Here is a 27,444-nt window from a genome sequence, read left to right as displayed (position 1 = left end):
TCTGAGCAGGGGTTAATGTGTAATTGGAAGTCAGTGAAAAATACAAACAGCTAAGCGCATGGGTCATGCAGGACTGCAGATATACTGCTCTAAAAACAGGTCACCTGAATTTTTAGAAAGAAGTTCCCAGCATGAGTCCAACTGAAACGACCTGTGCATCTACAGAATGAACCATACAATCAGTTTCAGGGGAAGAACTGCATCCTTAATTGAGGTTTCTTAGGGCTTCATTCAGACAGCACAACTTCTCCTGACAGCAAAATCAAGCAAGTACTTGAGAATAAGCCTATATGGAGAGTAAATTAGGAAGGCTTTGAAGTCCTACTGTCATGGATGTCTTTAACTGTCTTTAATCTACAAAGTGGAAATTAAACACTGTGTTACCTATATACTGAACAAGGGGAATCAGGGATGTAGATGTTGGAAAATAATGCCAGCATGTTCAAGATGTAGTCCTAAAGCAGCCACTAAGAATAAAATCAGTTGTCAATCTGACTTTTGGCCCTGCTTACCTAAATGTGGTTTGTTTCCAACCTGGGATTCAGTCTTGACTCCCTCCCTGAAGTAGGTGCCTTACCTACTCCACAAATGAAGATGTAAACAGAAATAAGTTGGTGTCTCATTTTATAGAACAGTATACAAAAAAACCCAGCAAACTTTTCCATTATATGGGATGTTTGTTTACACTTCACACCTCTGCACGAGCGGACTCAGTGTGTAACTCCCTCCTCCCAGTGCACTAGGACAGACTTATCAGAGACAGATCTTCTCAGCACCCCTGAACATTTTTAAAGCTCACAAAAAGGCTGAGAGAGTGGCTGTCTCTGAGCAGGTAGGACTGTGCAGAGTAAGGACTATACCTGGTGACAATTTCACATAAAGTAATAAAATAAATACCTCTGGTGTCTTGCAACAAGGAGAAATTCTAGATCATCTCCCCGTCCAATCACTAAGAAAAAGTTATGTTCCCATTCTCTCTGTAGCCTAATTACCTTTAAATTGCCCCTGTGCAGCTTCAGCAGGAGAGGGCAATCTGCAATGCACGTCCCAAAGGAGAGAAGTCTGCACTTGGCTCCTGACAGACTCCAGTTCAGGGACGGGCAGGGGCTGCCCACGCAGCCTGAAAGGTTCCTGAGCAGCGGGCCTTAAAATGTGAAATTACTGATGTACAGGATGGGAAATGATGTGTCATAACTTTGACTCTCCATTCCAAAGAGTGGGACAGTCTACAAAGCTCCCCAGCCTCCCAAGAGGAGCAACCCTTGGTCAGGATACCAACAGCCTGATGTTCCAGAGGGGAAGGGTGGCAGTTGAAGTTTCATGGTCCAGAACAGCTGGAGCACCCAGCACAGACACACGATTTCATGATTTGTGGAGTGGCTGGAAGAACCCTGCACTGTTTCCTGCCAGGCACTGCAAGTCTGAGACTCAAGTTCACTGAGACCTGAACCTCTATAGGAATGAAATGCAGCCATAAGCTAGGTGTCCCACACCTGCATGCCAGGATCAACTGGCCATGTTCAAACACTTGCAGAAAAAAACACAGATCACAAGCTTAGGTCATGAGCCTGCTCTCCCCTTCCGAAGGCATTTCTCCCACCACATCAACACACAGAATTTCGATCCTCCAAGCACAAACAAACCCTTGAACTTAACCACTGAAATATGCACAGGTACCCAAAAGCACCTTCTTGCTCCAACACCCCCACATATAAGGTCAGCTGTGTGTATACTGTGTTGGTATACTATTAACAGGGATGGAAAATAAGGTGCAATACCGTAACACACAAACACCACATCTGTATCCAGTGCTTTACAACTGCTCAAGTATTTTAAAAAGATCTGTCTAAACACAGGTGAATGAAGGGTAAGTGCACAGTTACAGCATTTACAGATTAAATGAATCCTCCTTTGAGATGGAGTAAACATATACTGTGCAACTTGCAACTCATTTCTCCTCTTCACCTTGCATTTGCATTCATACACACTGCAGAAACTCCTGTGCAGAGGGAAAATACTGGATTTTCTCACGAAAAGAAGGAAAAAGTTGAGGAAGTGCATGGCACATTAAAACATGCATTCTGTACACATTTTCCACTCTAAACTAGGTCAAAGTCTCAGTCTGTCTAAAAATGAGTCTCTTGGCTTACTGTATTTAATGACACTGATGCACCTTACTTCTCTGATTTTTTCCCTTTTTCCCTTCTCTGTTTTTTTCCCTTTCTGAAACATAAAAACCCTCCCAATTCTATGAAAGGAAGCATAAATCATATTTTTTGCCACTCTTTTCTTTATTAATTTCCTTTTACATGTAGTAAAAATTATTCTTTCCTCATTAAAACTTCCAATCATAGTTTTTCCTTACATAAACTTACCAGTCAGTGTCTTTGAGCCTCCTTAAAACCCTCCTTTCTCACACTGACAGCATTTATAATCCCTACCTCCCAAAGATTTCTCCACAAAGAAGGATAATGTCTAATTGTGCAAAGACAGTAACTGACCCATTTCATTTTTCTCTTCATTCTGGTATGCTTTTTTTCATATTATTAAAAAAAAAAACCAAAAAAACAACCAAAGACCTGTTAGCTGTTGAGGCATAATTGAATTACCAAATTCTCCCTAAGTGAAAATAACTGCAACCAGCAGAACTTTTTCAGCTGCAGCTCCAGGGTGTCAGAATTGTTCACATTAGAGCTACACATACATCAAGAAGGAGAAAAAAAAGCTTTAAGAGAGTAAAGAAATAAAACAATTGTAAAGAACAATACATAATCTGGAGAAAAAATACTTTCTTTTTTCTTATAGAATTCCAACTCCATTATCTAAAAAAGCATTAAAAACAGTGAAATGGACTTTTGATAGGAAAAAAATCTACCTCACACAAGCTGTTTATAGAGCCACCTTCACAGAAGCAGAAAATGAAAAGGAGTCAGAGCTGTAAAGCAAGAGTCATTTAAAAGAAGACAGCTTTTTCTACCTGGTTTGGATGCCCTTCTTCGAATCCTCATTTTAGGTAAGGAAGGCCAAGAGTAATTAAAAGGTGAATCAGAGTCTGAGTCCATTTTTGTGCTAAATAAACAGAGAGCAGATTCCCAAAGTCGTGCTTTGTTGTTCTCAATAGCAAGTCAAGCCTAAGAGTAATGTGGAATAAACGAATGGACAAAGAAGGATCAAATTGCCCACTAAACACAGGGGAGGGAGAAGCTGTAAATGTTTGCTCTCTTCAGGCATCCAGGCATGTAGTCAGATCGGCTGCAAATATTAAAGCAAAGGCAAGAAGGCTGAAGTATGAGAGTTTCGAGCTGAGCTGCTGCATCGTGGTCCAGAGCTATTTGAAAGGTCACTGTGTGCCAATGAATCATTAACTCACCTTTCCATTTTGATGCAAATGAAAACAATAGAAGTCGGGTAAGGAATGAGAAAATACTTCTCAAAAGCAAATAAACTATTGCAAAGCTTTGTTTCCATGTTAAAAGTGGGGGTTAGAAGATCTCAAATTAAGGTCAGGCAAAATGCTGGAACTAAGGAAGCCAAAGATGAACACCAAGCTATGAGGACTAATCAATCTGCTGGGATCTGTATCACTCCAGAGCAACACCCCTCCTCTCAGCGTTTATAATTTTGGCAGACCTTGGGATGTTGCATCTGGAAAAGCAGTGATAACTCACTCAAAATCTTTCACTCCCATCTTTCTAGCTCAACTGAGCTTAAAACTTAACCGTCGTGAAGAAAGATTACACTGTCATTAGAGAAGCATTTTTTCCAATAATATTTAGTCTGCACAGTAATTTCTCCTCCACACAGTCACCAAGTTAGACAGTGAATCATCAGGATTTTGTAGAGCTGGCACCTTTACAGCTCTGGTCTAACCTCACTGCAATGCACAATACAGCTAGTGACTAATTTACAACAAATCTTCCATTCTTATACAGTCTCCCTGAACAACTCATAGGCAATTAGTATTCAGTAGGAACTCATTATCCCTCCCCCCAACGTCTTTACGCTACACAAACTACATTTTTTTCAAACAGGCTTATATGAGGCTATACAAGAGCTAACACAAAAATAACATGTCCACTGTTTCCTAACCAACTCCAGCAAACATTTCTTTTAGTTACCCCACAATGTATGTGGTTTTGTATTCCACATAAAGGAGGAGAGAGAATGTGGATCAGCTTAAATGTCAGGTTTTGGAAGATGATGACATTTGAGCTTGTTAACATTCCTTACTCCACTTCAATTATTTTTCAAGCTGCTAGGGTCTGCAGTGCTACTTCTGTATTATGTTTCAAGTGATTCTTTGATCCACATTTCAGTCAGAGATAACAATGTATTTGTTGAAGGAAGTAACGCAATTCAAATGCAAATTTAATTCAAAACCCATTAGAAAAATATCCATCATATTTTTCAGGGATAAAATAATTATACAAGCCCTTCATAAAGTGCACAAATTACATAAAACACAGTTGAAACACATCATTGTTCTGCCCTTCCCTCAACTGAAGTTCTGCCAGCTTTGTTAGGCCTGAAAAGAATAATTCACCCCAGACACTGGAAGCCTTAGACTTTCACTTTAAATATTAGACACTCTCAGAGACTTTGTTTGATTTATATGTATAATTAACAGCCCCAAGGAATTACAACAGACAATGGAAAATACAGGGAGGATATAAATCCATGCTTTAAGCATCCACTTCAAAATATCTCCACTCCCTGGAATGTTAGGTTCAAATTGCACTGATAAATCCCTTGGGCATTCAGGAACGCAGGCACTGATGCAGTCCTTCCCACCTGCACACCACCCAGGGCACTCGCCTGCCTCCCACCATGCCCATGGTTTGAAAAATTGATAGGACAGAGAATATCAAGGAAAGCTTTCCCAACTGCTCCAACAGAGAAGATTTCCCCTCTACACAGTAATTTTTCCTACACAAGTGGGCAGTCTGGCTCACTGGATATATTTAAAACCACCGAGAATAAAAGTTTTCATTTCAGACATACATAAACGGCAGTGTTCCATGGAAAAAGGGCAGTTTAAATGTAGAGAGCTGTTGTAAAATTTCTCACCTTTCAATTTCATCAATTATTCTTCTGTTTTATAAGAAATGGTAAAATTTGCTTACTTCTGTGATACTTCCATTTGTGAACATTTTCTGCAAATCTGGATTTTTTCACTTATAGATTCAGCTAAAAGAACTCACTCTCATTGGTCTTTCTGGACTTCTGTTCAGTTTAGGGAGGGGTGACTCGAGCTGAACAAAACAGTCACCATGAGGAAATGCAGCCAATGTATTTAACAGCATTAAAATATTTTACATGCCGAGACATTTACTTTCCTGAATGACCTCTGTACACTGTGTAAATGTTTGCACTGACTGCTCAGTTATTGCCTGTCCTCCCTTCCTTAAACAAGCCTCGTTCATTCTAACACAAACAAGTAATTAAGATTGTTAAATAAATTTTCAGCAGCAGCCCTATTACATAATTCTCAGAGAATCCAACAACTAAATTTCGGCAGTGATAAAACCTTGAACATGCACTCCTGCTGTTTATCATCTCTTTTTTGCCCAAGTTCTTAGGCTTTTCACCTGCACACTGCAACCTCTCCTGAATAGGATCTTGCACGGGAATTTGTCAATGCCAGTCTGAAAGTGCAGATAAATTATCAACCTTAACCCCTACTTTTGAAGGGTTAATAGAATATCACTCACATTCCTTGCTCTGTTTGGGCCTTGTGAAAGGCTTCTTTTTTCTTATTTGTAAAACTCCTTTATGAAAGGAGAAACCGTGAAAGATGTCATGCTGTTCTTTGTCACAAAGAAGGTCTTTGCCCTACAGTCTTTGACTAAAAATATTTTGTTTCTTGCACTTTGTAGGGTGATCCAACCCACTTTCCACCTGCCACTCCTTCCTTCCAAAGTAAGGGAATTTGCAGGCAGCTACTGCAGAGATCTGACTGCTTACGAGATAAAAGGTGCTTTTAGCTGGAAAATATTAACCTCTCTTTGCACTGACAAAATATTTTTCATAATATATACCAAGGTACAGATGGGAAGATAAAGACCTATGGGGGTTTATGTGTATTATCTAAGGCTAACACTTTTGATAAATAATGTAATGCCTTAAATTCTTTCAACCAATGCTTACCTAAATACACTCATAAAATCTAAATGTTTTTCAGAGATAGTACAGTGTATTGTCTATTGTCAGACCATTCCTGTGGTTCATGGCAAGGCAGAAGGAAGCCAAGGAATGTCACCACATCCGCAGACTCCATGCAAGAGCACTGTTGCCTCCCTGCACGTGCAGTGAGCAGCACTATGGTACTGAGTGGGTGGGCTGCCTGTCCCCACACACTGCTAAACCATAGCTGGCAGCTCTCTCTCAGGCAGAGCAGAAGGGGACAGCCCTGAGCCACCACCCCTTCCCCAGATGGAGAAAGGACATATACAGGGTGGAAAATGTGGTTAATGACCACAAACAGAGCTGGAGAGGGTCACTTTTGGACACAGGTAGAATGAAAGCCACCTGAACAAAAGCTCTGCCAATAGCACCCTTTGCTCTGGGTCTTTGCCCTTCACTTTGCTCCAGTAACAGTCTCCCCCGGTATCAGCAATGAAATTTATTTCCCCCAGCTTGATTCTGTCCCAGGCCCAGTGAAGCCTGCAATCTTTTCTCAAAGTGTATCAAAGCATCTGACAAGATAAAATAGAATAGAAAGGGTTAGGTGATCTTTGCCACTGGTCTCTGTGATCCACAGGCACACATCACTTCCCTACCTTCTTCACTCCATTGTTCTTACTAATTAGAGCATATCTTCCCACAGAGAGGATCAGACAATATACCTACACAAACTATCTGCTTTACCCTAATTAGCCTTAAAAAGACTCAGCAAATGTGAATTAAAGGCAACTAAAAGGAAAACATTACCAACCAGATGCCAGGCACCAAGCAACCTCCAACTGAAACACTCTATTTGCCCACAACAATGATGCTGTGGCAGACTGTGGCTGTCAACATCCTCACAGGTCTTGGAAGATGGCAGTCACAGACATGAGTTTTACCATTCCTCTTCTCTAGTAAAGACTGGGGTCTTTCTTATGGAAGTCTACATAGGAATAGTTAGAAAAGCTTTGCTACATCACTATTCTCTCCTTCTCCCTTTCCCAAATCATTGATGAACCAATCACTAAAGAGCAAAGGACCAAGCCCAGATCCTTGAGATCTTGGTTGATAACCTCCTTCACCTGTTGTTATTACCCTCCTTATTGCTAAGTTTCTGATGGGAGATTCAGGCTCTTTGTTTAAGGAACCTGGTCCATCATTTTCTTATTTCACAAGCAGAGGTCTCCCACAAGTAACCCAGTAGTTTGGGATTTAAACTGTTCAGCAGTGGATTTCAAATGGTCCAGGCAGGAGTCCCTGTCCACCACCAGTACCCAATGTTACGGCACTATTTGGTGGATTCCATCTCCCTCTCCAGCACCCTGTGAACCCACCAACACATCACCCAGAGGGGATCAGAGCTGGGAAGGGCAGGGGAAGGAAGACCACAGAGTTTCTTGCACCGCATGCTTTCCTTGCAAACAGAATCACAGAACCCCAGGATGGGAGGGACCACAATGGTCACCGGGTCTAATCTCCCTGCTCAGGCAGACATTCGAGAGCACATGGCACAGGATTGAGCACAGATGGTTCTTGAGTATCTGCAGTGAAGGAGACTCCACACCCTCTGGGCAATCTGCTCCAGAGCACGGTCACCCACACAGTAAAGAAATCCTTCCTCAAATTCAGATAAAACTTCCTGTGCAACAGTTTCTGCCCACTGCCTCTTGCCCTATTGCCTGTCACCACTGAGAAGAGCCTGGTCCATCCTCTTGACACCCACCCTTTCATAATTTATACACATTAATGAGGTATATGCCTGTTTTCCAGGCTTTCAACCCTGATGAAGCCACAGGTTTCAACAGGGTGGAGGATCATAGCCATTCAGCATCACAGAGCCTCTTCCTCCCACTACGAGTTTAAAGCAGCAGAATTTGCACTCCCAGAAAAGCACAGTCCTGGGTGACTTAGGTATCAAAGCCAGCCACATTCTGCCATGAGATTAAATGGCCCTGACTGCCAGCCCAGAAATCTCCTGCTCACATGTCCCACTCATGCTCTGTTCTTCACTCTTCCATTCAAACAGCTGATGACAAAACTCATCCACATTTGAGACCTGTCTTACTGTAACAAGTAGATCTTCTGTAGATCTTGTGTAGACAGATAACAGAAATAATAATGAAAAACATAAGATAACAATGCAGCACTAGAAATTTGGGTCAATTTTTCATTTACTTATTTGAGCAATTTTTGGACACTAGCCTTGAAAGGAACACAGAACAGCTGCTGCCTTCACAGACCAGGAGAGCACCCCATCCATCTCCAAAAGCACTGTTCTAAGACACAGCAAGTTTACTGAAACACTGCAATCATGGCAGGCTGCAGGAAAAGCAGAGGCAATCTATGCACAATGCGTTCTGATTGCTTTAAGCTGGACTGCCAGTCCAGGAGTTTTTATGCCTAATTGCATTTACTTCCAAATGGCTCTATCTTTTCATCATTCCCAGATAAGGCATATGGAATCACAGTGTTGCAGCAAATCATCCAGACTGAGAGAAGACCATGCTATCTAAATTTCTATCGACTTCCTTACTATTCCCAAGCAGATACATTTCAAATTTTAATGTGAATTACTAAATTATTTGTTGAGGTTCCTTTTCTAATGCTTTCTTTGAAAGCAGGGTGACAACTACACTTGGAACACCTCTAATAAGAATAATACTTGTATAAATGATAAAAATACTATGTTTGTGATATTCAATGAATGATGCATTCTCCTACAAAGATGTCTTAGCCATAGGTACCTCTCTTGAAAAGCAGCTGTTTCTAAGTAGTGGTACTTCAGGCTTGTTTCTTTGATAAACTAAAAAGCAATGTCCTTCACAAATTTAAAAGAAAAGGCTTTGCACAAACTGTACTAGTACTCCAAGATCCTTGGAAAGCACTGACCAGAGTGGGATAGAGAAGGGTTCAATATTTTTACAAAACTTAGGCAAAAACATGACCTGTGCCTAATACTGACTCAATGTATCTCCAAAGAGCCCATGGGCACACACTCTGCATCATCTTGGGTTTTGTCTCAAACTCTTTGTGGTCACTCACATGCTGCTAGGATTTCACAGCATTCCTCTAACCCAGACCTTTCTGATGTCTGGTTCATGGCTGATGGCAGATATTTACTTTTTTATCCTTTTTATAAAACACCAAGATCACTGTAGGGTAGCAAGCAAGCTCAGTTTAGGATAAGAAGCTCATTAATACTACTTTCACATGGCAGCGGTCAGCGTGCCCTGACTCTTGAAACAACCAGTAAGCAAAGCACATATAGAGATAATTTGCTTAAATGATCTCCTTGTCCAGTATCTATTCAGATCAAAAGACTAGCTGGGAAACACAGAACAAATGTGGGTGGGAAGCTCGTCGCTTTTTTGTTCAGCATCCTGATGAAAAGCTCCCTGATGAAAATAAGAGATTATTTGCAAAAGCAGCAGAACTAAGGGATTAGTCTTCCTTGTTTCAGTTCCATGGAGGCCTGTGAGAGCAGGAACAGGGACTGTGCATACTGCCTCATGTGAAAGCAAACCGAAGTTTGACTTGGACCTCGCTTCTACTGAAGCAGTGCCAATGACTTGGTTATTGAGTCTACACTCACACTGGCAGACTGTGATGCCAAAAAGTTCACCAAATACCCACCTCATTAAAAATCCAATTTTCTTTGTTTCAGGGAAGACTTCAAGGGAAGGTTGTCTCTTGAGCAGGAAGAAAGCTGAGAAATGTTTTCTTGTGTGCACGCTCAAGACCACAACTGTTTACTTCATATTATATTTTTGGGTTGTATTTCATATTTACAGAGTAACTTGACATTAGATACATTGCAGATTGCTCATTTTTGTTAGCATGAAATGAAACTGGGCAGAAGACAGGCTAAAAAAAAGGTAATTTAAACATCAATTTTTAAAAAGCGCCTTTATGAAGGGTTATTTTGTTGAGCAAATTTATTCGAGATTTTAGGCAGAGGAATAGAACAAATTCTGGGAAGCCAGAAACCGTATGTTTGTAGCTTGTTGATTTTTCTTTCTTTCTTTCTTCCTTTTGAGGTTAGCTTGAATTATAATGCCTCAGAAAATCAAGAGAGCGGAAGAAACTCCAAGCAACAAGAACAAGCTTGTTTCAATGCCTAATGCTGCTTCTTCCAGATTTCTCCCTAGCTTTTTAATTAAACTCACAGCCTGAACTGTGAACATTTTCCCAGGAAAATGTGACTTCCTGTATCTTCTGCAGCTCTTAACTATTCTGCAGTTTTCAATGTTGCATTGTTTATAGACACTCCAAACAAATGTGAACATTTTTATCTACAGAAATAAGTTACTGTCATGTTTAAATTAAGGGTTGGTGCTGGCAGTACTGTGACAGACTAACCCCAAGGTACATCTCTAGTGCAAGGAGCTATCCAAAGGTTTTGCGAAGTGGAAGAAGCAGCAAAAAGATGTCAGAGCTGCAGACCAAAATCCCAGAGTACAATTGTCACCATCATTAGCAGCAGTGGTGACTGTGCAATTTTATTCAGTGGTTGTTTCCCTCTGCAACTTTCAAGTCATCTACCTTCTGACTAAAAATTAGGGGGTTTAAATTTTTCTTTACCACAAACTGAACTTCTTTGGACTAGCACAACCAGTCTGAGTATTTGCATATCTCAAATCATCCAAGTACTGTAGTGCCCCTTTATCACCTTGCTCTCTGCAGTCCTCTTTCTTTCAGGAAAAAATGAGTTGCAGAGAAAAGATAAGTGATATGCCCAAAGTCTTGTTAGAAATCTGTTAAAGAGAGAAACTGAAGCAGAAGTCTGCAGGTCCTGGACTAGAAATGCTGTTCAGGATCACTCTGCCTCTCTCAAAGCATACCTAAAACAAACATAGGATGGAAAGCTGCCAGAAGAATATAAATTTGACTGCAAACAGAAAAGATCTGCACAGCCTGAATCAGAGGACTCTTGTAGCTGTCTCAAATTGGCAACACTTAACACACTAACTTTCACTCTTACCTATCAGTAACCATAAAATTATTTCCTGTAGTTCCAATGTCAAAACAGGCACACTTGACTCCAAACACTTCCAAATGCAAACATTCTACCATAAAAATCCCAGAGGAAAGAAAAAAAGAACAAAAAACAAGGAAACCACAACACCACAAAAAAAAAGGAGCAAAATACATATATATGACCACAGTAAGTACAGAATATAATAATTTTACAGACATAACAAAAACTGCACAAAGAAAAAACTCCAGAGAGCACGACCATGCTTTTTTCTATCTTAAAAGAAAAAAAAATTTACCACTTTTAAGTCTTGCCCACCATGGTGAGGACATCTAATCAAAGAAAAGAACAAAACAGCAACACTGAAACCAGATTTTTCTGCATATTTCAGTACAGGCCCACCGGTATACAGAAAAAAAAGATCATTATGGCAATTATGCTCCGTTCCTTAAACTGATCTGTGGTTAAATGGGGATGTCTGTGGAATCATGAAAATCAAAGGGCAGACTCTACTAAAAATATTTTGTAGCTGCCTGGTCACACAGTGAACTGCCAAAAATTTGGCATCAGTAATTTTATCTCTGACAAAACATGGCTTCCAGGAGTTTTTCATCACTGGCAGAACAAACAGAATAGAAGAGACTGACACCACTATGTTGCTGGCAATGTAACGTGGAGATCATGGAAATTATTTTGAAAAATTACCATCATCAGCCACTCCTGAAGTTTAGGGGGGGTTGGGGCAGAAAGCTGTATTTCCTTGGAAGAAAAACTGGGTGTTTGGGTCACTTTTCTTAATGGAAAAGAGAAACTTTTGCAGCTTTATAAATGGTTCTGTAAACATTATTTTTCCCAACCAGCTATGAAGAACAGGAAGAAATTAAAAATGTTTAAAAACCCATGACCTGCTCACACTGTTACATGCCCAGCAGTAACAGCATACAGCTGTCACCTTCTAGACTTTTCCCAAAATGTACAGGGTTGCTGATTCTGAGGATGACAATGCCTGGCAATAAAACACATGCATGATATTGAAAGGAAAAAAGAAATCCTTTTTTTTGTTGCTTTCCATTTATTCCTTTTATTTGTTCTTCCCAACAGATAGTGGTTTTCTCTCAGCATTTCCAGCATGTTTACCTTAAATGATAGAAAGGAAAAAAAGTCCATGGGGAAGGCAATGTTTCATTGGTTGGTTTTGGGTTTTGTTTAGCAGTTTTTTCTCTCGTAAACATAAAACAGATCTCTAACAATTTCCAAAGGAGACAGAAAGAGGGGAAAGAACACCAGCAAGTGTGACTAGCACTGGAGTGTCTCCCTACAGCCTCCCATTAAGCCTGGTCTAGCATCCTGTTGTGCCCTACTCCTATTCCTTCCATTCTTGAATAGTGCAAACCCAAATCTCATCATCTACTTGGCTTCTTATTGGCCTATCACACTCCCAGGACTGATATCCCTGGGGGTCTTCAGAGATCCTGGAGGATGAGAAACATTTTGCATTAAAAAAATTGAACTACAATTCTCAAAACCAAACTACAAGACTCAGTACTAGACCTGGTGGCTAAGGCAGCCAGGTCCCAATCCAAAGATGAGGAAAATAGGGAGCAAGGAGAGTTGGTGCACTTTTAGTATCCTACCAAATGTTGAAAACACTTTTGCAAAGGCACTTCCCAAACATTGTGGGGAAAGTGCCATAATGACCAACATGCTTGAAAGGGATATCTGAGGAAGAACACAGAGAGCAGGACCAGGAGAGCCCTTCCAGTAGCCACTGCTACTTCAAAGGTAGGTCCCTTCCAATGGAAACCATTCCATGATAACATTGATTTTTTTTGTGGAGATTTCTAAAGCAAAAACCACATAGGAAAGGAAGGAGAAACAGAAGTGGGGGACTTTGTACCCCCACTCAAAGAGCACTCGCATTCTCACTCTTACAAGTATTCTTTGATTTGCTCATCCAACTACTGGTGAGATTCCAGAGTTTGCTTATTTCTATTCATTCTTCTTCATTCAATCCCCTTTAGCTGTTTCCCTCTCCCCCACTGTCAACTATTTGAATTTCTCTTCTAATCCCCCACTGTGTGCTTTTCCTGCCAAAACCACTGCCATTTAACAGCACTGCCAAGCAAACTTTTTTTTTTTTTAATAAGAAGAGTTTGAAACAATTCAGGGTAAGAAACCTATGATATTTAGCAATATGGTTAAATGAGTCAGGTTAGAACATATGCTGATTTTTACATTCACATAAAACAGTGAACATAGCTTTGGTAAACCTACAAATTTCTGGCTGTCACCAAACTCTATTTCCATCCTTCTTCATCCTTCTCCACTTCCACTTTTTATTGCACACTCAACAGTCCACTCATTCCCTAGCCTGCAATTCAGCCCCATCAGATCTCATACACTGTGCTCACTGGAAGCCCTTCAGGCCCTGCTGAGGTCAATGGCAAAGTGCCATTGGATGTCTGTGTGATGAGTGTTTTGGCCAGCCTGAGTGCACAGCCTGGAGACGGGCCCACAGTACGGCCAGCAGCAAGTCCATGCTCCAGTCCCTACACAGGGCAGTCTAACTCTCAGTTACAGAGACTTCTAAAACAAGTAGAACTGATTTCACTGCAGCTTTTCCACAAACAAGTCAACTCTTAAACATACTCTAAAGTAATTAAGATAAAGAGGGCGACAGATGGTTGCTTCTTTCACATATAGGCATTACAACAAGGAATTTTTCTCAGTTTAATACAAGATAATCCTGTGCTCAGGACACACTTCACATACACACATGTAAGAACACATAGATGTGTATCTACATAATAATAACATTATTATTTTACTTTATATGCAAATAAGATGCCTAAGAAAATTTATTTAAATCAAATTTTAAGCACCTAAAACTTGTCATACTCAAATCATACTCAAATTCACCACTCTTTTTACCCTCTTAGCTTCTCTAAAAATCTGCACTACCTCTCCTAACAGTACGAACCATGGCCAAAGTCACTTGCTTGTTCCTCCAAGAGGACTTAGGGTCTGATGCATCTGCCCAATCCAGCATCAGAGAATAAGCCAGAGGGCCTGACTATCAGAGGGCCTTTCAGCTATCACAAGCAACTCTGTGAAAATGATGTCTTAGAAGGAAAGAGTCCTTTTCAGGAGTAAGAAAAAGAAATATCAGTTATCATTTCAGGGTGGAGAACTTCTACTTTGTCAGCTTTTAAATTACTTTATGTTCTGTCCAGATGGTATAAGTGGAACAAAGACCAGAGCAAATGTGGCTTTCATATGAACAAACCATAATCACTCCCCAGTGGCTCCACACACTCCTACACTGAGGTACAGTCCAGTACTTTGGTCTTGCATGACAAAACAGATTTGAACACATGGGCACTAACATCCCACATACCTTGCATTTTTGAGCAAGGCAAAGAGTGGTACAGTGTCCTGTTTTCAAAAGCACCAAAGTTAGAATGACTATGAATATTAGGGTTTTTGCTACTAGCCCAAATTCCCTCATGGTGCTCTCATATTTCCTGTATGAGACAGTGAGAAAATCATCATCCAATAGTTGAAGTACAGGTATTTGGCATAACTAAAACAATAGATAACTAGATGCTGGTTTAGTGAGAGGTAATAAAATAGGCTGCCAGCTTCTTATCCTAGAACTGTCTCTTAGTTGATCTCAGCTCATTTCCCTCTAACATATATCCCCGCTATGCATGCACATCTATTCCCTTCCTTCCTGCACACACAAAGTGAATCTTCACTTTGCACCACCAAAATCTGCATGCAGAATGCCTCCATTTGGGCTGAGCTCAGCACTGGACCACAGGCCAGTGATGTCAGATTGGCAGTCTCTGCCTGGCACAGCAGCTCCCACTTGCAGAGCTTAGTTACACATTATATTTTCCAACTTGCTGTGCTTTCCATGAGCCCATGTTTGTATACTGTTCTTGTAGCTTTCCACAAGGCTTGAAAACACCTTTCCAGTGGAGTTTCAGTCTATAAATGTGCTGTCCAGCACAGCTGGCTATACTATCCTACCAGGCCCACGACTACTCACTGTGTCATTTAAACATTTCTACAGACTTTATTTCACCTTCAGCCACATATACGGCTTCAGTCCCATATGTTTGCTCTATCAGATATTATTTTCAAGGTGGTTGTTCCTACAACACCTAACACATTACTGAAAAGTCCTGGCATCACAGCACTGTTGGTTACACCATCTACATATGCTCAAGATAAAAGAGGTTCTCTCTTTGACATAGATGCAACTGGCTGATCTTTCAGCAAGTTACTCTGCAATGTCAATAACCTTCTCCTCTTTGAAAGAAACTATCTTGTGTGTAACTGACATGACACTACCTATCAGCAGCTTTTGGGAAGTAAAAATTTTAAATTCTTTCTTACCTATGGCCAACAAGACATGATCTTCATGTTCTTTAGAGGGAACCCCCAAATCTCAGAAAGGCTAGAAACAGAAAAATTGAGCTATATTTCTGAAGACGAACACTGTCTTCACTGTATTTATGCTTAGTTGCAAACTAAGGTTTCCAGAATTCAGTTCAAACACTATCAAGCAGCAGCCACTTCATTTTAGCCATTCTCATAAATGCAATTGATACGGCATGCTACTTCCGTATGCAAGTGAACCTTAAGGACTCAAATCCTAACCAAAATCTAAAAAGAGACCAAATCATATCTTACTTCCCATGCAAACTTTGATTTTCAGCCTCTTACAAAGTTTAATTGTGCTCTTACAAGCCACAGAGAAAAGAACTGTATCTTCTATGATTAGAAATATTTCTAATGCCTGAGCTGTTCACACCTATAGAAATGTTCATTCAGATTTCTTATAGCCTTTCTGACAGATCAAAACAAGAGACAATCAGTATGGTACCAGACTCTTTTCCCCCCTGCAAAACTCATGAGCTGCAACACTCTGTTCCAACACACGCTTTCAGCATAGACACCAAAATGTGTGCATACTGCAGATTTAATTCTGAGATGTCACAGATTACAATACCAACACGTGAGTTCCAAACAAATGGTCAATCTTCCTCACAGCTGGCAACAAAAATTAAAAAAACTCAAGCAACCAAACAAAAAAAGCCTAAAGAGATTACCACATTTATAAAAATTACCTTACGTGTCAGCTGAGCAATATTCCACTACATTCAAATGTTGTTAAAAGAACCCAAAACAAACAGTAGTCATTTGGTATTGACATCACTTTTACCAGATTTTGTTCCTCTCGATCTAAATTATTATTTTAGCTTCATTCCCACCAAGGTACTAATCAAGCTCCTGTTTTAAAGGTGTTTAAGAAACATCAAGACAAAGATTTTCCAGTTTTGTAAATGAATACATATAAATAAAAAGCAGAATATAAGACTAGAGATCAAATACAACTGACAGAAATACAGATGTAATGGCACTTCTCACATATTTTGGTCTCTCCCCAAAGCTGTTTAAATACCTCCAAGCAGATGACAATGGGAATGTCATTAAATGCAGGATTTTTTTGCATCAAGCATTATTCCCATTTACATCCCGTTAAGGACTCACATCTACCCACAAGGTCTCCCTTAAGAGACTAACTCTTCAGATGTAACAAACCATGCTGTCTGAAGGATGAAACTTATGCTAGATGTAGGTCTGGTGCTGACCCCAAACTGGCAGCTGCAAGCTCCCTAAAGGCACTAAGCTTCACCATAAATACAGGAGTTTTCTGGTCCAAAAGCAGAGCTTGCTTCTGCAACCCGGCTTTCCAACCCACAACTAGAAAGAACCCACAGGTTCTTTCAAATAATTATCATCTACACACATAACTACTCCTGCAGCATAGAAATAGTAGCAAGTGTTGCTGGGCAGGCTAGAATTTATTTCTTAGCTCAGGTAGGCACACAGAGGTTGCTGCTTCTCAGCCTAAATAAAGCTTAGCTATTGGTAAAAAGAGAAATCTGTACCTTCGTATCATCCTGGGACAACTCATCAGAAGCCAAGCTCACAGGACCTGCAAGAGCAATGATTGCTGCCTTTCATACCAAGAAAATTCAGTCCGGGTCTGCTTTTTCTGCTGCTGGTCTCTCTCCTTTATCAGTAAGGAAAGGGGACACAAGAAGCACGCAGGCAAGCCAGAACAAAGGACATGGGCAGTCCATGCATCCCCGCGCAGCAGCGATCCTGTGGGCAGCATGCAAGCTGGATGCACAACAAGTGCTATGTTATTGTCACAGTTATGTTTGGGCTGATTAACCCCCACACACCCAGAAAATCAACAGCTCAAGGACTGTGCCTCACACCAGTGCCACAGAGCAGTTGAACTCCACTTTTCATCTGCAGGCATGTCATGCATTTTCTGAAATTAGACTTTGCATTTTTAACACAAAAAGTAAAAAAATATCTTCACTTCACTGTCACTCTTTTTTTTGTTTGTTTGGGTTTTAGTTTCTATTTTCTTCCAAGGGATGTGGAGAAGGAGACAACAACACCAAAAAAACCCCACCTCCCACACTTTTCAAGTCTTGCCTAAATGCAGCCTGAAAGACTACAGTGAAACAGCAAAGAAGAATAATTTCGATACAGGAATATAAATGAACACAAGCCTCATTCATGCTTCCAGGAACATTATTGTTTAGCAAACATATTTTAAAATAAAATAATATTGAAATCAGATAGATAGAATCATCGTGGTAAATATGCTTCATTTTATACTGAATATTTCATCTCCAGGTTCATATTAATTCTCAGATATTCTCTTCATTTCTCCAGCTCCAGCAAACAGTTAAACAAAGTATGCTTTAGCAGGCAGCATAGGGTGCCTTGTGTATATGGAGTTTGGGGACCTTTACTGGCATTGAACAAAGTATACACTCAAGGTTTTAAAAAAAAGAGTTCTATCAATACATCTTGGGAAAAACAATTCAAAGACAGCTGCCCGTTACCTAACTCACACAATCTGACCAGCAGGTCTCTTGGACATGAAGTTCTGGGATGCAGTTGTGTGCCCATTGCAACCTGCTGTCCCTGACTTTGGCAGGGCCCCTGGACAGTGGCAAGAGCTAGGACTGGGTCCATGCTGATCAGTACCACAATCATTCATTTTTAATTAATCCACCCTCTTTAATTAAACTCCTGCAGCACTCACATATATATCTCTCCTTGCATTCTAATGCAGCACAACCTCAGAGCACAAAATCCCTGTTTGCTGTTAAACTAAACATTCCAGACACCACCTTTCAGCTAGTAGGAACAGACAATTTCTTCTGTAAGTGCAGACACCTACTTTAAAGTTTCCATGAGAAGATTTTTCTACAGTATTGATATGCATTTGTCATTATTATCATTCAGTTCCACAATTGTCAGAAATAAAAAGCCATTTTGTCTAGACAATATCTATTATAGCAACAATTGGCTTATCTTCCAGGTAACAGTGTTCAGTCAACTCATGGGCATGGAATTTCAAAGTCAGAAAAGAGAAAAGTAAAAACTATAAAATTAGCCAAAATACCATTTATTTCACCTTTTGTTCTGCATCCTGCCAGGATAACTAATCACTCCATATATTTGAATTTAAGTTGCTACAGGAGCACCACCTTACAGTGACCCACTGCTTTCATATGATGGCATTTCTCAAGAAATGGAGGAGGTTGGCTATGTCAGCCTCCTCTCATTAACAGCTCACTGGTTCTGACAGCACGGGGTTTTAAAGGCCTGTTGATCTTGACTTCAGGAGTGAGTAGCTACTGCTTCTTGGAATGGCAGCAGTTTTAAAATCTGAGGGGGATACTTTCATGACATGAGTGTGCCAAAATAAGGTCCTGAACCTAGCACACACTTTATAAAGGAGTTCAGTGCATGCAACTCAGAAGGTAGTAAAATAGCACAATAATTTCATATAATTTTTGCTTCCAGCAGCAAAAATTTTAACTCAATCTGGAACAAAGTTCTTTTGATCTCCTGAATGCTGGCAAATGGAAATTTTAAGACAAGCCACCAGTCACCAGTATCCACCATTCAGTGATTTTTAATTTTTTTGACTTGGCGGTTAGAAAACAGTCTTCCTTGCAGAAATAAGGTAACCGATTAAATATCAAAATATCAGAAGATGAAAAAGCTTTGTTGACTAAAACCATACAAACAGTAGTTACAGACTTCTCATGTCTACAAGTAGATATCACAGAGCACAGAACATGCAACATGTTTACTACAATCTGTTTGTGTTGGTCCTGGCTATTTACAAAATATACTTACAATACTTACAAACTTGCTTTTCCAGGTGCTGAAATGAATTTTTTTTCTTTTAAAACATGTGCAAAGTAACTCTGATGCCTGAAGCACAAAAGAATACAGCTTCCATTCAAAACACATATAGCTAGGTGTGCCTATGCCAAATATCTCTGCTGCTTATCAGAACCCAAAATGAGAGTAGATGTCCTGATCCGGAGACTCTCATGGTCTCTCTCTGGGGTATGAATACCCATTGATGTTTGCACTCTGCTTATGCAAGTCTGACCAAGTTAAAGCTGCTTTTTATGAAAAATATGGAAGTAATCATCACCTACAAGTCACACTGGCCAAGTGACTGCCACATATAGTACTGCAAATGAAGGCCATTCACTTTCTGTCCCCCAAGGAGCAGCAAAAAGACCACCCTGATCAGAGCAGAGCACTCAGGTGAACACCTAGAGTATATGCATTTTCACCTGTGTCACCAAGGTCATTCACAAAACCCGTAGAATAAATTCTCACTTGCACTTACAATAACAGATATGTAGCTTGTAACTGCTAACAACTGGTTATTATTTCTCTGCAAATTCAACTTCTAATGGCAGAATACTTGTTGCCTGAAGATGGCCAGAAAAACTGGGTATAAAGCTATTATTTCAGCACTAGCAATGGCAGCACACACATTTAACTTCATGACTTTGTCCCTATTTTACCCGTTCACTTGAAGTTACTAGCTGATGCCCTCCAGCTAGTCCCCATCCTTTCTTTCCCTGCATCAGATCCTGGTCCTGGTCCTGTCATGTGCTCAGATTTCTGCTGCCCTCAAAGAAGGCTGTCTCCAGCAGATGCTGAAGAGAAAAACCAAGCCTCTCACAGAGCTCTCAATTTTCAGCTTGTTGCTTTATCCAAATGTACAATGCCAGCCACATAAACAAATGGACAACTGATAAAAACTTTTAATTCATTCCTAAGAATCATATATAAGTCCCCAAGCCTCATACTTCTGATGCTGAAGAATGATACTTTTCTGTGATTTTTCTCTTCAGCTCTAAGGCACGCCTGCTTTGAAGTACACAGGGAGGTATTTTGGTAATGAAAGAGCATTCTCACCCACAAGGGCAATCCCACACTCCTTGCAGAGGTAAACTGCTCACCAAAATAGTGAACATCTAATGGAAACAAATTATGCCATACTAAGAAGTTTAGGCCATATCCCAGAACCTCCCATATAAATCATTACTCTGCTCCTATCTTTATTAACTTATTAGGCTTTACTGGAATTTGCAGGAGAGTTCATTCAGTTAAACACTGCCCTCTCCTGGAACCACCTGACGTTTTTCTAGCTCCTAAAATGGAATCAATTAAGGCTTTTCCAGTCACTATAAACGTCATAATATTTTGTGAACAGTTTCAGTTTGACATTGGAAAACCAACGCTCTGTAGGGAGTATCATAATTTACAAAACTCTTGTAATGTATGACTTACCTATTCCACTGCTCTTTACTAACAGGTCTCTAAAACCATATGAAACATGATCTTTCTGAATAAATAAATAGTGCATGAATCTGTGCCAACTTTCTAGAGCTTTGAAAGATTGCAACATTATGGAATAAAAACACTGTACCTTCTACACAGCATGCTGTACTGCAGGGCATTTTTGGACCTTCCACTGTCTCAACTTCATTTGAATTAATACTCTATTAAAAAAATCAAAATTACAGTAACTGTATTTGATGCCCATGACATTTATCTGAAAACTCACGAGCAATACCAAAGACTGACAAACACTTATGTTACGAGCAATGCCAAAATGACTGAGAGAAATTCCACAAGGAATATTTTATTGGCTACCTTCCAGAGGAAACTGACAGCAATCTCTCAAGGGGAAAACAAATCAATTATTTTTAACTACACAGAGAAATCATCTCCTGCTTACAATACATGAAAGATTGAAAGATTTATCGTTTGCACTTCACTGCTTACAACCTATTTCTCTATGAGAAAAGCAGCACATCAGCTTTGCACAACAGCTCTGTTCAGAATTCTCGCTTACATTAAAAGCATCCCTGCAAAGTAAGCAATTTTGATGGCTAGGTAATACAAAGAGAATAAACTGGGACTAAACTCTAACTACATGATAGATCCAGTCTGGAAGGCAGGAGACACTCCACTCCCCATGTCTGTAGCCCCTGGCCAGGCTGCTCCCTCACTCAGAAACACACCAACTACATCATTCCTGCTCAAAAGGAAGAGGAGGCTGGGATACAGTCTCCTATTTTAAAAATTACTCTCAGAAATGAAAAACAAAGTGGGAGGAAGAAAGAATGGATTCTTTGGCGTCCTTTCATCTACTACTCTGCTTGCTTCTAGTCTTTCCCTCTAGTAGATTGTCTGTGCGTTTGCCAGCTACTAGGAGCTGCAAACAGAGAAAAGACACGGTAACCTGAACACAAAAGAAAAAGCCAGGGTTGATCCTGGGCTGAATACTGCAGCCAAACTAATTTGAAAGCCATGAAGCCCAATCTCAGTGGGGCAAGTTGCATTTTTCTCTGCTCATCTCTTGCTGTGCTAGGTAGTTTCCCACTTGAACACCTGACAGGCAGAAAAAGTCAAAAGAAAGTTAGGAAACTATTAAATCTGTCCATCATCAGGCAAAAAAAATTACTTAAATGATCATAAACTATCTTAATCATTTTGGATGGCTAGCCTGGCTTGCCCATTCTGGTTTCCTTTATTACTCTGACACATTTCAAATCACATTTCACATCAGTCCCCAGATCTCTCTTCCTCTCAAGAGGACCTCTGCCCGGCACTGGCTGTGCCGCCTGCAGCAGCTCAGACTGCCTCGTGGTTCACCTTCTCCTGCCATCTAGGTCTCTACTGGAGGTGCACAATGAACCACAACGTCCCACTGGCAGGCACCACCACCACACAGCAATCTCTGCCCTAAGAAGGTCACACAGAATTTTGCAATTTCACATTCTTTTTCAGCAATGTCAACTATCTCCCCCATCTCTGTTGCCTAGAGTGGCCACAGGGTTTCTACTTTTGAACTGCTGAATGACGGCATGGCTCCCATACAAGTGACTTCAGCTTACTGACAGCTTGCTTTAACTTTTCCATTGCTGTTTGAACTGAAAGAACTGACACAGCAGAGAGTGAAGAATATACTTCAGAAAGATTCATGCTTTTCTTGCATGAGTAGATGAGGCAACCATCTCACAAAAATCCAACACTACATGCCACCATAACTGAGACAAAGCTCCCTTTCTTCAGTTCATGACTTTCTGACTCAAGCATAAAGCAGCAATGTGGTCATTTATACAGTCTTGAGACACCAGATGTACAGCCTTAGTCTTCTGTAGATGAAAGAAATACTCCAGGACAGCAGTAAATTCTATCTCTATTTTAAAAAGACTACATACTATGAAATCTCTAATACCTACCAAAAATTTATAAATGCCTCCCAATGCTTTAGATACAACCAAAGAGTTCAAAATTCTTGTTTGCAAAGAAGGAAAATTAATTTTACCTTTCCTTTTGGACATAATACATAGTCTAAAAACAACAGCTTGTATATAAGAAAATAACTAAATAAACCACATGATTTCCCAATTATTCTGGTCTATTCCTGCTTGATTGAAAGTGCTGCAACACTAATGCTGAGCAGGATGGGAATAAGGTCCCCACAACAGAACCTAGGCTGCTGCAACTAGAGGAATGGCAAAAGGGGAACCAACACATCCAGGGCAGTAGGCTTTTTCCTTAAAATACCAAATGCAAAATTTTCTAGCTTTTCAGAGACTTTGAGAATATCTAACATGCCACGCTTTCTTTTTCCATTTCAACGACTGAATGAAAAACAAGGACTTTGTGAGTGCAAGAAAAAGGCATTCATATAAATAACAATACATTCTTGATTATAGTCTTGGTTTTCCTTTTGAGTTCATTATTGTTAATGGAAAAACCACACACAAATTGCAGGGATTCTGCAAACTACAGAGAGTAACCTTTTTGTACTGAAACAAATCAAAACCTCAGGAACGTAGTTACATAAGATTATACATAAGGACTAAAGAGTATGCCATGCCTTACATTTCTATATTAAACATAACATATAAATAATTTTCTAAGGTTAAAAAAATGCAGCATGAAATAAAGATAACACAAGGAAAATCAGTGCACAACTGAGGAAACCCAAAGCTAAGAATGGAAAAGAAAAGTTGAATTTCAAGACCAGAAAAAAAGCCAACATTAGTGTGTTTTTAGATCACAAGCCTTATGTATGTTGTGCACTCTCAATCTAAAAATACAGGTAAGCATCTGTATTGCTATTAAAGAACTTATACATTCAAGCATTCTCTTTATTTTATTCAATCAAGAGATGTCCTGGAGGCTATGACAACAGTACTTCAGACATTTTACATTAAAATAAGAAAAACTAAACTAAACTCCATAGAAAAAGTCTGTACTCTGTATTTGTGCTATAAATAATAGACCAGGGTTGGCTCTTGATAAAGGCTCACAGGCATTACACTACCGGAAGAAAGGAACTAAATTAAATATTCCAAAGTACAAGCATGAATACAATGGCAATGCAATTGAAGACACAGATTTCAGGGAAAGATACTCCCTTTAGAGTCCACCATGATTAAAAAACAACTTGGGAGACAAAAGAGGCTTTTACAAAGTTCTCAACACCTCTCATGCCCCAGCTTCGGACATACAACGTGCTACACCTACACAAAGCAGAAACCCACAGCAGTGATCACAAAATTATACAGGTGATCAGTGACACGGCAGCTTAAATTAAAAGGCTACCCAATCAAAACAAATCCAGCCTGAAAAGTCTGCAGCTGGAAATCATGAAGAAAGTCTGTGGTACCTGGTAAAGAAGAGGTCTGTCCCAGAAGTGTTTTCTGAAGAGCTTAATGTCTGACTCCAGCAAGTGCTGTGCAGTGTGACTGAACGTCAGCACCAGAGCTCCAGATGAATGAACAAACTGTATGCAGGCACCCTCGCTGATCCCTGCTCTTGAAATGTCAAGCGACTGACTGCCTTGGAAGCTGAAATGACAAACTCTTTTAGCCACAGCAGATCCCCTCTACATGGGCAGAATGACAGCACTGCCACAGGGAGCTTCCGGCTCGCCCTCAGCACAACCCACGAGGACCCCAACACATCCACCCCAAAAAAACAGAGTCAGAAAATCTGAAACATCCACTGAAAACACAGCTGGGCAAACAAAAATGTACCAATGACTCTTTTCAGCCTTAAGAACACAGAGCTACTTCTAGCTATCAACTGGGAAAAAACAATGTTAGCTCAAGACAGTTTTTCACTACTTAAAGAAGCCAGAACAACAAGCTGTGACAATACCTATTTCTCCTTATTGCTGTAAATGAGCAATAGTACCTTTTCCTGTCAATGTTGCCATATATAGCAGTAGGACACAACTGGCAGCTAGCAGATTTGTTATCCCACAAGAGTGAAAAACAGAAAGTATCTCAAGGGAATACAGTATTGTTTGGACATAACAAACAAATGAGACAGTCATAACATAATGTACTGTACCCATGCTGTATTTTTTTTTAAGCTGAAGTACAGATAAGTCTCACATAACCTACAAGCTGCATGGAGCCAAAACTGAAAGAACCACATACCAAAATAAAAATGTATCCCAATTCTTGCGTATTTCTATTTGCAAAGAAAAGCCAAAAGTAAGAAGGGGTGTCTGATGCTTACCATTTGGTATCCCAAGACACATACATACACCCCATGCAGCTCCTCAGGACTGTACAGACAGAGCTCCAGACAGATGAAAGGTGCCACAAAGCACTTGTCCTTGAAGTTACTTGTCAGTGTGGCAGCTCTCCAGCAAAACAGAGTCATAACTGCAGCACTGTCATTGTTGCTTTATATATATATATAAATATATATATATATATATATATATATATATATATATTTTAAGGAATGTCTTTACTTGTTTTTAGTGTGTCAGGATTCAGCTGACACAGTGCTAAGTAAGAGAGGTACCTGATGGTGCAGCTGGTCCTCTGTCATTTAATTGACTATTAACTGACTTCTAATGTAAAGAAGGACACAAATAATAAACTACTTACAATTGTAAATGCAAATTTACCGATTAAAATTATAATACTGGCAAAAAGAAGCAGAAACCAGCACAAAATAGGCAACTTTTGCCAGACAAACAACAGTACTCCCAACATCCCTTAAATGACAAGACATTTTCATAGAAAAGAGCAAACCACTATGAGCACTTTGTAAAGATCTCAACAAGTTTGGAGCGTGCATTCCTCAAAGCCAAATCTAACAGTGTAGCTCCATCCTCATTAGGTAATGTTAATGCTGATGACCCTCCAGGCTGGGCTGCCAAGAACAGGGAAAGCTTAACCAAGCCCAACTTCATCACAAGGTGGAGAAGAGTTTCTCTTTGTTCAGGCTTTTAGAAAAAACCACAGCAAGCAGATCAAGATCATCAGCAACAAACCCCAACATTTTACTTGCTGGTAAGTGTCAAAAGACACCTATTATCATCTGCAGAAATAACACAGCTCAGGTTCAGGCCTACAAAATTCTTTTGGCACAAGACTTTAGGTCTTTCACTAAAACCAGCAGTTACATACTTAATTGCACATGCAGAGCTAAAGAACAGCTAAATGCAATCTAATTTGTTTGTCAAAGAAAACAGCTGGAATTAGATAATTCCAGCTACTTATTATTTCTCTCATTCTCTGTATGTAATATAGCATTCAGTACCAGTAAATGTCCCAATGTAGAAGATAGTTAAAAAACAATTTTCCTGTAATTTGCCTCGCCTCAGCAAAACATCCAGCAGCGTAGCCAAGTATCTAAAATAAAAAATAAAAAAAGGGATATGGTTTCTCAAGGAAAGGCTTCTTATCAGGACAGTAAGAGATCCATGTAAGCTTATAAGCTATAAAATAATACACACAAACATAGAATACGCCAGATAATTCCTGCTTCTCTCTTCTCAAAAGGTGACTTCATGTGCCAATCCTTCCTCTCCTCTCCACTTTTTAGCACATAATTGTCAAGGGGATGAAGATTAAAATAGAAGAGTACACAACCATGACTTAGTCACTGGATGGTGAAGCATCATTCACACCATTCCCTGGCCTGTCTTCAAGGAAGGATTTATTTGCCTTAATACATATATTCTCAAACAAAAGGTCTCTGCAACTTAAAGGCAATAAAATATTCTCAAGTGCCACTCAACCAGTTTCTTCCACTGATATTTTGGTATTAAGTTAAACATGAGGGTTCCTCCATGAGGGTCAAGTTAGGGACCATTGCTCTACAGTTTTCAGAACAATCAGCAAAAATATGTTAGGTTTCCAGTGATTTAAGAAACGTCACTGAAATTTCCACTCCTTTCCCTTCACAGCTTCCTTTTACATAATTGAAGGCTGCTGTCATGTCTCAGCCAAATACATCCTCTCTGGACATTCTAACAGAAGAGTTGCCTTCTACAAAGCTGAATGTCTTTGGAGGCAGTGAGGGAAAAGTCATTAGCCTCTTTCAAAAATGCTGGACTTAAGAGTGTTATTATATTAAAAAAAATTATTTATCTCCACATCCCATAGAGCCAGAATTGCAAGGAACTTAAGGAACTTTCCCTACCACTACAGAGGGAAAATCACTGTAGGATCCCCTCTGGTGATACAGTTTTTTATCTGAGCATTTGGTATTGATTATTTGGTGGCAACCCATGCAGACTTTTTACCTTTCCATTTCAAGTGGAATCAAAACTTCCAGACAGTCAAATCCCAGAAAAAGCACGCCATGCTTCCTTCAATAAATGAAAGAAGTTACAGGCATCAGAGTAAAAGGGAGCTTCAGGGCACAGACTCTAGCACTTTAACAGCCGGCACACCTGAATGTAGCATCTGAAAACTATTTTTATTGCAGTTCTAACAGAAGTAGACACATTAACAAGACACAGGGAGAATTCTCTATACCAGAATATCACTAAAAATTTACGTAATATGTACCTAAATATTTGTGGAACACACATATAAAATGCCACACCA

General features: G+C 39.9%; 1 protein-coding gene across 5 annotated transcripts in view; it reads right to left on the bottom strand.

Annotated features, from left to right (window-relative positions):
• ARHGEF28 (Rho guanine nucleotide exchange factor 28) overlaps positions 1–27,444 on the bottom strand; it is a 119,722-nt gene that overhangs the window by 60,043 nt on the left and 32,235 nt on the right. Inside the window, exon 1 of one of the 5 annotated variants that reach the window (XM_018918442.3) lies at positions 24,252–24,576. The exons of the other annotated variants lie outside the window; for them this stretch is intronic. The gene's annotated coding sequence lies outside the window, so the exon portion shown is untranslated. Of the gene's footprint in view, positions 1–24,251; positions 24,577–27,444 lie in introns of those variants that run through there. 5 annotated transcript variants of the gene reach the window in all.

This window comes from Serinus canaria, chromosome Z (genome assembly GCF_022539315.1).
Source record: "Serinus canaria isolate serCan28SL12 chromosome Z, serCan2020, whole genome shotgun sequence".
Classification (NCBI taxonomy): Eukaryota; Metazoa; Chordata; class Aves; order Passeriformes; family Fringillidae; genus Serinus; species Serinus canaria.
Note: the sequence above shows the minus strand (reverse complement) of the source record. Positions and strands in the feature narration are given on the sequence as shown.